This window comes from Gopherus evgoodei, chromosome 4, assembly GCF_007399415.2.
Source record: "Gopherus evgoodei ecotype Sinaloan lineage chromosome 4, rGopEvg1_v1.p, whole genome shotgun sequence".
Lineage (NCBI taxonomy): Eukaryota > Metazoa > Chordata > Testudines > Testudinidae > Gopherus > Gopherus evgoodei.
The window spans coordinates 107,995,705-108,009,313 of record NC_044325.1 but is presented as its reverse complement, the minus strand read 5'-3'; the positions used below and the strand labels follow the sequence as shown (position 1 = coordinate 108,009,313).

General features: G+C 43.3%; 1 protein-coding gene across 3 annotated transcripts in view; it reads right to left on the bottom strand.

The window, feature by feature from the left end:
• Positions 1 to 13,187, bottom strand: part of NUCB2 (nucleobindin 2) — a 57,674-nt gene extending 44,487 nt beyond the window's left edge. Inside the window, exons 1-2 of one of the 3 annotated variants that reach the window (XM_030560490.1) lie at positions 12,970 to 13,185; positions 1,285 to 1,464 (exon numbers count right to left, since the gene is read on the bottom strand). The gene's annotated coding sequence lies outside the window, so the exon portion shown is untranslated. Of the gene's footprint in view, positions 1 to 1,284; positions 1,465 to 12,969 lie in introns of all 3 variants that reach the window. The other 2 variants (XM_030560491.1, XM_030560489.1) reach the window with 2 other exon arrangements.
• Positions 13,188 to 13,609: the final 422 nt, after the last annotated feature.

Genomic DNA, 13,609 nt, shown 5'->3' with positions numbered 1-13,609 from the left:
GCATGTTCTCCAGTTCTATACCTAGTCCCTGCTGAGGCACGATGGAATACGTACCTCATATACAAACATGGTTAGGAAGCATAGTAGTTCAATGCACAAGCTGAGGGCTTGTCTACATCAGAAAGTTGCAGCGCTGGTGAGGGAGTTACAGCGCTGCAACTTAGGAGGTGTACACATCTGCAGGGCACCACCAGCGCTGCAACTCCCTGTTTGCAGCGCTGGCCGTACTCCCGTTTTGTCTCGGGTGTAGAGGATCCAGCGCTGGTGATCCAGCGCTGGTAATCAAGTGTAGACACTTACCAGCGCTTTTCTTGACCTCCGTGGAATAAGCAGGTATCCCAGCATACCTGAGGAAGCCTCTGGTAATCAAGCTGGTCTCCTTCCCCGGCTTGCTCTCGCGTTCCCCGAACCCCGAGCAAGCAGGTCTCCTTCCCTGAGGTTTGCTGGGTGGTTCCGGGAACGCGAGAGCAAACCGCGGCGAAGCTGGTCTCCTTTCCCGGTTTGCTCTCTCGTTCCCCGAACCCCCGAGCAAGCAGGTCTCCTTCCCTGCGGTTTGCAGGGTGGTTCGGGGAACGCGAGAGCAAACCGCAGCGAAGCTGGTCTCCTTTTCCGGTTTGCTCTCGCGTTCCCCGAACCCCACTTGAAGCCGCCCAACAGCGCTGCAGTGTGGCCACATCTAACACCACTTGCAGCGCTGGTTGCTGTAAGTGTGGCCACTCTGCAGCGCTGGCCCTATACAGCTGTACTAATACAGCTGTAACAATCAGCGCTGCAAAATTTTAGATGTAGACATGGCCTGAGTTAACAAATGATTGCGTTGTGAATAAAAGCTATTGTTAGTGGAAATAGCTCAACCATATTTGTGGCAACTAGTTCAGATAAAGTCACAAACTGGTTACAGAAACACAATTTTATTCATAATGTGGGCAAGCCCCTAAATGTTTCATTATAAACACAACCTCAGGGAACCTAATTACAAACCTGCTTCCAATTTATAGCATAGTCTGGACCATGACCATATAATCTAACTGCTGCAACCTTATATGGCCCAATCTATGCTACAAATTGGTTAGCAGGCTTATTTTAGGTTAGAGGAGAATTGTGTTGAATAAAGTTTGCTGTAGGAGGTGTATTAATAGTGTAGATGTGGAGGTTTGGAGGGTGGTGAGAAAAAGGGTTAATTCTAAAGTTGTTTGATGCACAGCCATCAGAAAGCTTTCCTCCCTCCACCCTCACCCTCAGGGGAAAAAGTTAGGACAGACACTTGTTAAACAGAGTTGTCACCTCAGTACTTTTAAAGACAATCCTGGAGAAGAGCTGAATCTCAGAAATCCACTCTGAAATCAGAGGAGACGGTCAAATCCACAGTCAAACTGTAGAAACCACTTCCCTGAAATTTTTCCCCAAATGTGCTGCTTTGAGGGCAGCCTGGTGAACTGGACAAATGAAAGGAAGCAGGAAATCCTAGGAATAGACACGAACATAAGTTAATGACCAGAGCCTGAGGACATAGTAAGCACACTCTGATGCATCTTTTCAAAAGTGTTTCTTAAGGAGATTAGAAGAGCAAACATTTTAATTGTTCATGTAAAGAAACTGCACTCTTGTTTTCTATGATAAAGCTTTCTATGATAATTTGGGCCTTTAAAGAGGTTTCCATAAATGTTAACGATACTAACTTAATACTGCCATAAGTCACTCTACATAAGTGTGTAGTTGTTTTTTAAAAGTTGCGCTGCCACTGACTCAATTTAGCCTTGCGCATGTCACTAAAGCCAACACTTTCAACAGTGATCTCTGATTGTGTGTGCGCACGTGCAGGACAGTTTTAGCCTAATTTTCATAGCTGCTAAGCTTCAACTTGAAATTAATAGGAGGTGTAGATGCTTGGCAGCTTTGAAAATTAAGTCCTGAGCGTCTCAAGTTGGGCAATGAAAAATCAAAAGCTACAATTGTAAATTTTAGCTTTAACTTTCCAGGGAAACTGAAACATAAGGCCAGATTCTACTCTCAGCTACCCTGAATTTACACTGCTGTAAGTAATGGAATTACTCTACCTTTTCACTGTTGTACCTGAGATCAGAACCTGGACCATAGTTTGTGGAATGGCAATATTTTAATATCTATCCCACAGGACCAGATTAACTCTCCTGTGGGCCTGGGGCTATAAGATTTTGTGGGGCCCAAGTCTTTTTCCCAATTTAAAACAAAATTATCACAATTATGGCATTGAGGCTATTAACACTATAAACTTGCCTTTTAATTAACATAAAGCTGTTCTATGGCTACATTTCAGTCTTAAAACATGTAAACTATGGTTAAGTTAATTCAGAATAGCCTACATTTTACCTGAGAACAGCCATAATATTAGTTTCTTTCTGGTAGGGAGTTTGGGTTCAGGAGGGGGCTCCAGGCCGGAGCAGAGTGTTGGGGTGAAGGAAAGGGTGAAGGCTCTGGGAGGTAGTTTGGTGCAGAAGGGGATTCTGACCTGGGGTAAGGGTTTGAGGTGTAAGAGTGGGTGCGAGGCGCAGGCTGCGGTCAGGAGGCGCTTACCACAGGCAGCTCCTGGCCGGTGGTGCAGCAGGGCTCAGGCAGGCTGCCTGCCTGCATGCCATGGTCCCACGCTGCTCCCGGAAGCAGCCGACTGCTGGCACATCTCTGCGCGCCCCGGGGGGAGAGGAACAGCGTGTCTCCATGTCTGCCTGTAAGTGCTGCCCCCATAGCTCATATTGGCCAGTTCCTGGCCAATGGGAGCTGCGGTGATGGTGCTGGGGCAGAGGTAGCACATGGAGCTGCCCTCCACCTCTGCCAGGGGCTGCAGAGATGTGCCAGCAATCAGCCACTTCCGAGAGCAGCGTGGGGTCACAGCATGTAGGCGGTTTGCCTGAGCCCTGCAGCCCCTAAAGCCCCTGCATTAATCCGGCCCTGCTATCCCAAAGGTGTATTGTGAATGCTTGTACAGTGCTTTGAAGATGTAAAATGGTAGGTGAATATACACATGAAGCTTATTACATGTACTTTATGGATGAGTTTGGTACTATTACTACCCTGATTTGCATTGCAGTCAAATGAAAACAAACAAATGAGGTTTCAAAGAACTGTCTCGACTTACAGTGACATCTGGAACTTGGAGTCCTATTTGCTTGTTCTAGGGGCAATATTTGCTAATACTTTGGAGAGCAATAACGTAGGCTATTGGTGTATCTTAGAATTGCTTGCTGTTAACATATTATGGTGTAGGAGAGAGAATGGAAGAGTAAATATTTGGGTCCATATTTTCAAAAGGGCAGCCTCTTTTGCAAGCACAAATTCTGCCCACAAGATTTCCACATGAAGTTTTCAACCTACAACTGAATTTTAGTTGCAGTTCTGAGTATTTGCACCTGATTGTGAGTGCAAATCAGGTAGTTAGTCACATCAGTAATTAAATTTATACCTGCAGTTCATTTTGTGGATGCAGATATTGTTGGTGAAAATTGCATGTAAAAAGCATTCATAAAAATATACTCAATTTGGGGGAATATTTTCAGCTTCTAAGAACCTTAAATATTTCATAGTTCTTTTTAGACTAGATATTTAGTTTGGGTGGGATGTTCAAAAGAAACTAAATAACTTAGGAGCACAAGTCCCATTGACTTTCAATGGTACTTGATTTCCTAAGCAAATTAGGTGTTCTTGAAAATTCCCACCTTCTGATTAAGTATTATCAGATAAGATATTGGAATGTGACCTGATCCTCCCTGTATCTGTCCCATCTACCTGACATGATGCAGTGCTTTGAAAACCAGGCTATCAAAAGAAGGTGCAAATTGCTGGGTCAGACCTTTTTACCTTTTTATGTAGATGGAATGCTGCAGTGCAGGCTAACGATAGCATGATCTTAGAGAGACAAGGTGGGTGAGGTAATATCTTTTATTGGACCAACTTCTGTTGGTGAGAGAGAAGTTGGTCCAATAAAAGATATTACCTCACCCACCTTGTCTCTAATATCCTGGGACCAACACAGCTGCAGCTACACTGCATACAACAATGGATAGTATGATAGTTTAGCCTAAACAGAAAAACCTGTAGGTGTGGGGAAGAGTTAAAATTACGGAGAAGCTGAAATGGATGGACAAGAAATTCACAGATCTGTTGCCACTGACTGCAGAACTTGAGTTTTAACAGTGGGTTTTGTAATGCTTCCTGGGGGCACCCAGGTGCTACGAGTCACCTCGCTACCACCTGAACTTAGCAATAGTAAGCCTTGTTTGTGCCTTCCAGGGGTCAGCTCCCCAACTCCACCAGCCACAGGCAACACAAGCACCACCTCTAGGCCTATACAGGCCCTGCTCTCTCTCTCTTCTACAGGTTAGCAATAGGCACACTACAACTTTGAGCCCTCCAAGCATCTCTCTGTGAGGGTCCAGCCCCTGTTCCACTGGACTCTCACAGTATTCACATATTTGCTGCTTCCAAAGAATCAGTACTCCCAGGTTACAGTTACATCTAAGATAAGTTCTTTCCTTAATACAGAGCACACAGACATGGTTACAGTGAAAACGAGTAAAAGTTTTATTTAGCAAGGTATAGAGGTGCAAATGATAGCAACTAGAAGTACTGGAAACAAATGCTCACAAAGAAAATAAAAAAATCATAACAAGCGTTCTAGGACCCAGATTCCCTTAACTGGATACTTTCCTGCCTTACAGAGCAATATTCACCCAAAGTCCTTCCAGCTTTTTATAACCAGGCTTGGCTGTGACCCTCCTTTCATAAGACACACTGTTAGATTGCTTTCTCAGTGAAGGATCCAGGGTGTACCTCTGTACCCCCAGATATACCTCAGTAATCTACTGTCTTTACTCATAAACAGGATCTCCCTTCCTCTGTTTGTTTTCTCCTGTAAATTTTCTCTCTTGACAGTTTCAGTGTCTCTTGATTAGCATTTTGCTCAGTATGCAAATAGGCATCCAGTGTGACATACAGTGCCCAATACATACATGACCAGATAAAGAGATAAGTGTCTGTTACCTCATGCTTGAAAGGAATCTGAGAGATGTCAGCTCCTGGTTACCTGCCTTAAGAACATTTTCAGTACAGATACAACTCCTTAAATATTATCCATTCATACATTTTACAATGATTATGACAACCAATGGATTACCAGTTCTCAGAAGAGACCTCAAATGCCACCTTTTTGCATATATCGGACACTGGGGATCCCTGTAAAACTCTATGCAAACCTGGAGCCCTCTGCTATTGGCAGCAAGAGGTTCCGGGGTCACAGGTTTCCAGGAGTAGAAGGAACCCAACTGCTTACACAAATCTAGTGGTCAGGATTCCTGGTTTTCACCCAGGCGGCCTGGGTTCAATTCCCAGTTTGGGAATAATGTACACAAACTGTTGAATATTTAAAATATTAGTCAAATGTGATTACTAAAATAGCAAATATTCTTAACCTGATCAAAACAGTCACCAGATTCAGAGGCATCTTGGCATGAGATTACATTTATCAAATTACGCATGTAGGAATAGCTGACTAAATTATGAGTCAGTCTTTAGAGTTGGACAGTCTCTATTGTGAGTCACTGAAACAACTCTATTGTGTAACACATAACAAAAGAGGTAAAACAGGCTGATGGAAACCTTTGACATTGAGTAAAGATATTAGGCAAAAGGAGAGAGCTACACTTCATAGAATCATAGGACTAGAAAGGATCTTGAGAAAATTCTAATGTCTTGAGAAAATGTTATGGTGTAGATAGTATACAGCACATCTTTAAAAAATATTTAAATACATAGGCAATAAAATGAACAAAATGGATATAATTACACTAACATAACCTAGGTGTTGTGGATCTTTGGTCCCAAATATATAAATCTCCACCAGCTGAGAGAGATCAATGGAAAAAGAAAATTGTGTTACGATCGGAAATGAGTTTGAATATCCTCCACTCACCAAGTTGTAGAGAACAAGCTTAGAAATAAATCTTTAATTACCTTTTAAGGAATTATACCTGCATTACACTCAGTGATATCCTACAGCACATTCTTGTTTAGTACACTAATCTGAGCTTGTCTATTTTCATTTTTGTCAAGCCTATTTTCATTTTTGCTGTTCATTGTTCAGACTTAGATCATCTTTGTATCTAGGCCTGTTACCAGAAGGGAACATAAGCGATAATCACCAACTTCTGGTCAAGTCTCATTTCATCCAGCGGATTTGCAAGTATCTGTTGGAAACTAAGGCCTTGTCTACACTGCCACTTTACAGCGCTGCAACTTTCTTGTTCAGGGGTGTGAAAAAACATACCTCTGAGGCCTTGTCTACACTACAAAGTTGCAGCGCTGGTGAGAAGGTTACAGCGCTGCAACTTAAGATGTGTACACACCTGCAGGGCATTACCAGCGCTGCAACTCCCTGTTTGCAGCACTGGCCGTACACCCGGTCGTGCCTCGGGTGTAGAAGATCCAGCGCTGGATCACCAGCGCTGGTCATCAGGTGTAGACACTCACCAGCGTTTTTGTTGACCTCCGTGGAATAAGCAGGTATCCCAGCATACCTGAGGAAGCCTCTCTGGTAATTAAGCAAACTCCACTGCCCTCCAAGCAGGTCTCTTTCCCCGCGGTGTGCTCTGGCATTCCCCGACCCCCCTCCAAGCTGGTCTCCTTCCCCGCGGTGTGCTCTGGCGTTCCCCGACCCCCCCCTCCAAGCAGGTATCCAGCCCCGCGGTGTGCTCTGGCGTTTCCCGACCCCCCCTCCAAGCAGGTCTCCTTCCCCGCGGTGTGCAACAGCACTGCAGCGTGGCCACATCTAACACCACTTGCAGCGCTGGTTGCTGTAAGTGTGGCCACTCTGCAGCGCTGGCCCTATACAGCTGTACTAATACAGCCGTAACAACCAGCGCTGCAAAATTGTAGATGTAGACATACCCAGAGTGCTGCAAGTTTCAGCACTGTAAAGTGGTAGTGTAGACAGTGCACGAGTGCTGGTAGCTACTCCCTTCGTGGGGGTGGGGTTGTTTGTTTTTTAAAGCGCTGGGAGCGAGCTCTCCCAGTGCTGGTGCCACAACTACACAGCCAAGTTAAAGAGCTGCCACAGCAGCGCTTTAACATTTCTAGTGAAGCCATGCCCTCAGTATGTTACACAAAGTAAAAAGCAGTTAGTTTTAACCCTCATTTTTCACTTAAGCAGAAATCATATAATTGTTCATGGTTTAAAAAGAACATGTACAAGCCTGTCAAATTCACTAACAGCGCAGGCAGAAAATCAATAATATTCCAGTCTTTAGTCACTGATTGTTAAGGAAATATATGAATGAATACTTGCTTTGTTTTGTCAGCAAGGATATTCAGTATTCCTCAAAAGACATTAAAATTGTTATCTTGATTTAAAATGCTATATATTTGCACTATTTGTCATGTTAGTCACTAAATTTGCCCTCAAATATGATAGTACTGTATTAAAGCAATAGAAAAGAATCCACTGGCAAGATGAATGCCATTTACAAAACTATGCCAAAGAGGTGGCACGTGAAAGAATTTTACTACCTAAAGAACCATCATAATATTGATGTAAAAAAACAGAAGATCTATCTGATAGTTACTTTCCAAATGAACTAAAAGTATTCCAGTCCTAGAGGAGTAACTGAATAAAAGTTTCTTCTTGGAATACACAGAGAAAGCTACTTACAAAAGTATTAATATAAAAATTACAGATTAAAAGTCCATAAAGAGACCAAATACTCTAAGCTTTCACTGAAAACTAAACATGTTTCTAAGCATTAAGTCATAGAGTTGTTTTTTTTAAATCTAGAATGAAATCTAAAAGAATGATCTATTCAACAAAAGAGAACTACTAATGTGAAAAAAAAGTTTGTAAAAGAAAATAAACCAGACTCCATATTACACCACTCCTGCTCCCACTGAAGTCAATGACAAACTCCTATTGACTTCAATAGGAATAGAATTGGAGTTTTGGATGTCAAGAACTGAGGCCTATGGGAAATCACTACAAAACATATTCTCAGGTGCTTCAAAGCATGTTTCGGTGACTCTAACTTGGGAAAAAACAACACCTCTGCAGGACTAATCTTAATTAAACAATACAAAATATTTCACTTAGCAAGCCTAAACATTTCCTTTTGAGTATTTAATTAAAAATTAGCAATTGGAAATCAGAATAGTTCCAATCCTGAAAACAGTATCTCTTTATAACAATACTGCCAATCTCCTTGGAGAAGTAACGCGCAAAGCCAAGTTCTCAAAAACTGAGGCTCACTAATATTTGTATAACAACATCTGTGTACACAATGATGGCAACATGTGTAAACTTGACAGCTGAATAGCCAGGCATGCAACAGAATAGCAAAGCATCCTAACTGGCAGTTTGTACGTGCACATTTGCCAGATTGTCTTTGAACGCCTAGTAAATGTGCACAAGCATCTAGGCTTAATATGGGACACACATGGGTTTCTACACTAGAAAATCTGACCCATAACTGTTTCATCTGATGTGGAAGCAATAAAGCACACGATTAGTGATGCCAGCCATCTTGGTTATATCCAGAATCATGCTATGATTTCATACTTTATTACTGTACTTTAGAGATGAGCATTACTTGATGAAATGATAAATAGCAGATCTACCTACAAGTCTTTTAAATTCAGGACCGGTAAGCTAAGAACTCCTAAACATTAATCTCAATTATTAAAAAGACCCCTTCTGTAGCCCTGGGCAAGTCACTTACGCCCAAACCCACAAAAAGGACTTAGGTACCTAACTCTTCACTTAAGGTACTTCAACCCAAATTTAAGAACCTCTGAGATTCTCAGAACCCCTGCTCAGCTGCTCACTAGACCTGTAGCTGTCTAAAATCCCTTGGCACCTATGCTTTCACCATAAAAGTCCCCTAAGCATATATTTTTCTGCCACTGGGCATAGGTGCAACACATCTCACAACTAAGCCCCAGTGAGATAGGCATTCTCCCCACCTATCTTGCTTCTGGGTCCCAAACTGGTAGGCGTGTTCTAGGTGTGCCTACTGGATCAGGGCCCCTATAAAATCTGGTCAGAAGAGAAGATGATGGCAACAGTGATTCCTCCTTTTTAACTTTTATCCCAGGGGGTAGCACACTCACCTGGGATGTCGGAGACCAGGATTCAATTCCTCCTTCTGCCTAATGGGAAGTAAGGATTTGAACATGGGTCTTCTAACTCTCAGAAGAGTGCCCTAACCTCTAGGACATTCTGATGCAGGTTTAGCTTAATCTCTCCTGTTGAAGCTGATCCATTTTGGATAAATACTTATAGTCATTGGCCAGAGAAAGTGAGAATGACTTTAGCCTGGGGACTAAGGACACTTATCAGGGGGGAGGGAGACCCAGGATCCAGTTCCCCTACTCCAGTGACTATTTACTTACCCAAAGTGCAACAGCATCACAGGAACCCACAATATCCCAGAGCCCAGTGGTTAGGGCACTGTCCTGAGATGTAGGCGGCCTTCATTCAATCCTTTTATTCCCATCAGGCAGATGAGGGAATTGAAGCTGGTGTCTCCCACATCCCAGGGGAGTGCTCTAACCACTGGTCTAAAAGTTATAAGTGAGGTGGCAATACCACAGTGTACTCTTGTTCCATTTAAATTATAAGTTTTCTGGGGCAGCAACTATCTCTTATCTACCTTCACAGAGCACTGTGTAAGGTTTTTTTTATATTAAAACTATTAATAAATACAAAAGTAGCACTATAATTTTCCCCTATATGTTTATTTTTTCTTGGTTTTTATGTTTTTTGCTTTGTCATCTTCCACAGGTTTTCACAGCATCTTCTTATCTGTTCTTCCATCCCAATGGCTGCTGTCCAAAGCTGATTCATCCTTTCAACTTGTTCTCCATGGTGGCTAACTCTTCTTAGACATTCAGCAGAAATAACATGCCTTGTTCTTTTTGTAAAGCACAACATACATTGACAGCTCTATACATATAGTCATAAAATACATAAATCTGTTTACTAAACTGCTATTTATTATGTAGAAAAACATCTGGACTTGATTACAGTTGACAGTGTTCTAACGAGATAAAAATAGTTTAATTCTTCAAGTGACATTTAAATTATACATTGTAAGAGCCAAATCCTGGTCCCACTCAAGTTAATGTAAGTTTTGTCATCAACTTCAATAGGAGCAGGATATGGCACTAAATGTTCTACAGTGTTTTTGGCCATAGGCAAGCAGTTCCAGAGCCAGAATGCTCCCCAATAGTACCTATAGGGATGTAGATTGTGTAGTACGTATATTACAAAAGCTTCTGTGATTTATTCTGGCTACTTAGCAAATAAATAAAAAGATAGACCTACAAGACATCACTAGGCAAACATCTTTGATGTACAGAAGTTCAATTTACAGCAACCCTGATAAGGGCTTTTAAGTTAAAAAAAGATAATGTAGTTCATTGCTATTAGAACATTTGTTTAGTCAGTATATCGCTAGAAATATGGGTCAATATTTTTCATATCTGTGATATGTAAAATAAGTTTGTGATAGTAAGCCAAATGTTTCCCTTTTACCTGTACAACTACGATTGCACTGGAGTTGCATAGATGCATCTGAGGTCTAGAATGTCTAAAAACCTAAATGGTTTATTATAACTCTTAATTTATATTAGCTAATGCTTTATATTCAGAAACACTACAGTCAACTTGCTGAAGTCTTCCCTTAGAGAAATCTTATTTTAAAATGACTATGAGCCTAGATTTTGGTTTTGTACACAATTTCTTGTGCCAATGTAAAGATGACCTAACAATCCACATAACATCAAGCCACAACTAACAAATTCATACTAATTGTTTCGGATATTAAAACTGCTTTTTAATCAAACCCTCCATTAAGTAAATAAATTAGACACACAAATTGCATGCATAACGCTCAATGTTAGTGAAAGTTATGTACAGACTAAAGGGGGAGAATGCAATCCTTAATTTTGTTTCCTTGCTTTTATTGATTTGTGATATCACATTGTTTAAACATAGGTTTGGGTGTTCATAACCTTTATTTTCATAATAATCAATTCTGAACAACTTTTATTATTTGATTCCATAGAAGTTTCACATACAAATGGGAAAATCTAGCCCTTATGCAGAGATTCTGTACTGTAGAATAGAGCAGTTCTGTTGCATAATGGATGTACTGCCTGCGTGGTACCTTGCTCCGTACAAGTTCCCTGTGTGGTAACCTACCGGATGGGGTGGAGTGGAGCATGTGGATTTTATCCTCACTCCTTGTGGGGTATTGTGTAATGGCTAAAACTATTCCAGAAATTGGGCCTGAGTAAACTTTAAGAAATGGTTCTTCAGTTGCTATATAGCCTTCGGAGTAAGAGTCTGGGCTTGTCTGGGTTGGGGATCTGGGCCAGAATGGTTGGAGCATCAAGGCCACTGCAGGACCATTTTGATTATTTATTTAAGTAAACCATCTTCATGTCATCTCATTCAATAGTAAACTCGAACAATTTCTCAGCTACTATGTTGTCAGCTTGAAAATACTGGATGTTATCATTCCCACAAATAATATTTACATCCCAGGTAGTGCCAATGTAAACCACCATCCACCCACACTGAAATGTGTCACACACCCAAACTGTTCTGAAAGCCACACAGTTGTGTTCTTCTGAAAGTTTGTAAAGAAAGTGACAGTTTCATACACATGATTAAATTTTCTTCTGTAATATTTCCTTTGCATACTTGGTTAGCCTTACACTACAGTATTCTACCTTAGCTGCCCAGAACATCAGTAGTACGATTGTAAGCTGTAGCAGTTTGGACCAGTAGGCTATAAAATTGTAGTATTTCTAAGAGCAGCAGCTTTGGGGATTTTCGGTTTTGTGGAAGAACTGGAAAACCACAGCCCCCACTGTGATTGCACAATAAACGGTCAATCAACTGTCATCTGCTACAGGGTAAGCAACCATCCTGCTACTATGTTAAAACTAGCTCTGCTTACACACACACCCATGGGTTACTCAAGTGTCATTTCTTCAAACCTAGTTCTTCAATGTGGATTGCATAGATGAGTAAGGACTATTTGCATTAGAACTTGAGGGATCAGTCCCTAAGAATAGCTGCTAGTTATCTAAAATTTCCTTGCTACCCAAAAAAGTCTCATTCTCTGACATGTACTAAAAATTCTCTCATAGATCTAGTCTATTTTGAATAAAGTAGTGTTACATAGTGACACAATATAACATATGTATCCATTTTCAATACACATGTTTTCTGCTCATAGGGTAGAGCCAGCTATGCTTATCTATAGTGTAAAGTAGGAGCTTGGCCATGCAGGTTCGTTAGTGTGTATTGTAACGACAGGCACCAAGATAAGCACCTATATTTTATTTCAGCTATTTGGTAGCACACCAGGCCTGCAGCTGTTTTACTTTTTTTTAAACACTCTTGGTCTTTTTCCTCAACTTGTAGGAGAAGAGAAAAAGGAGTTTTTCAAAGGATCCCATAAATGAAATCAACACGAGACACATTAGCCCACTGCACCTGCCAATACAGGATTGCTTCGTCCCAGTTCTGCAGCACTTTTCCCCCGGTGCTGGGGCTGCCACTGCCTTCCCGGGGAAGCCTGCACCCCATGTGGGCAGACCTCAGTAAGTTTTACTGAGCTTAAACCTAAATTTTCTTTTGCCCCAGCCAGACCCTATTACACCCACCTCAGCCTGTCCTGTCCTGCCATTCAGATCCTCCAAGTCCCCCTGGAGAGTATCACAGTCCCATCCTTAGACATCATTTGGACACACAACTCTGCGGTCTTCTTGTAAACGCTACTGCTCCCCAGTAATCTAGCTGGGCAAGAGGTGCTGCTAACCACAGGGTGGGGAAACCTCGCATGGGGGCTGGTCACGCAGGACCGGGGTGCCTAGCGGCAAGAGGACCTCGCAGAGCCCTGCACGCAACCCCCTTTCCGCGCCCCGGCTCGGGGATCTCACCTTTCTCTCCCTCTGGTCCCCAGGGGCAGGATCCAGCGCTGGGGGAGCAGCCTCCAGAGACCTCTCTTGCAGGGACCGTGCCAGGCAGGGCTCCGCAGCCGCTCCTGACAGCGCGATCAGAATCCTCCCCCTCCCTCCGCTGCTTCGCCCGCACCCCCAGCAGCAGCAGCTCTCCGGCAGACCCCGCTCCGGTTCCTATAGCAATAGGTCCCGCCTCCGGGGCAGCCCCGATTGGCGGGGCCTGACTCCTTCTGGGCATCGCGTAGGGTTCTGATTGGGCGGCCGCAGGGCCGCGGGTTAGGCTGCGCGGGAGGGAAAGCAGGTTTCAAGGAGGGTTGAGGCGAGAAGGTACGTGGCGGCGCCGGCAGAGGGGGTGGGGCTAGTTCACCTCTCGGCTGGGTTGGGGCGGGCTGAGGGGGAGCTCCTGGCCGCGACTGGCCACCCCCCGGCCGGGGCGCGGGGATCTGGCCGGTCCGCTCGAGGCTGAGCCCCCTGCCCGCGGAGCCTGGCCCCGGTCTGCATGTGCTCCCCCCCAGCCCGCGGGAACGGGGGTTGCTGGCCCTAGAGGCTGGGAGCCAGGGGTGTGAGGGGGTTGCTGTTGGGCCCACTTCCCAGGATGGAGCCATGAGAGGTGGGGGGC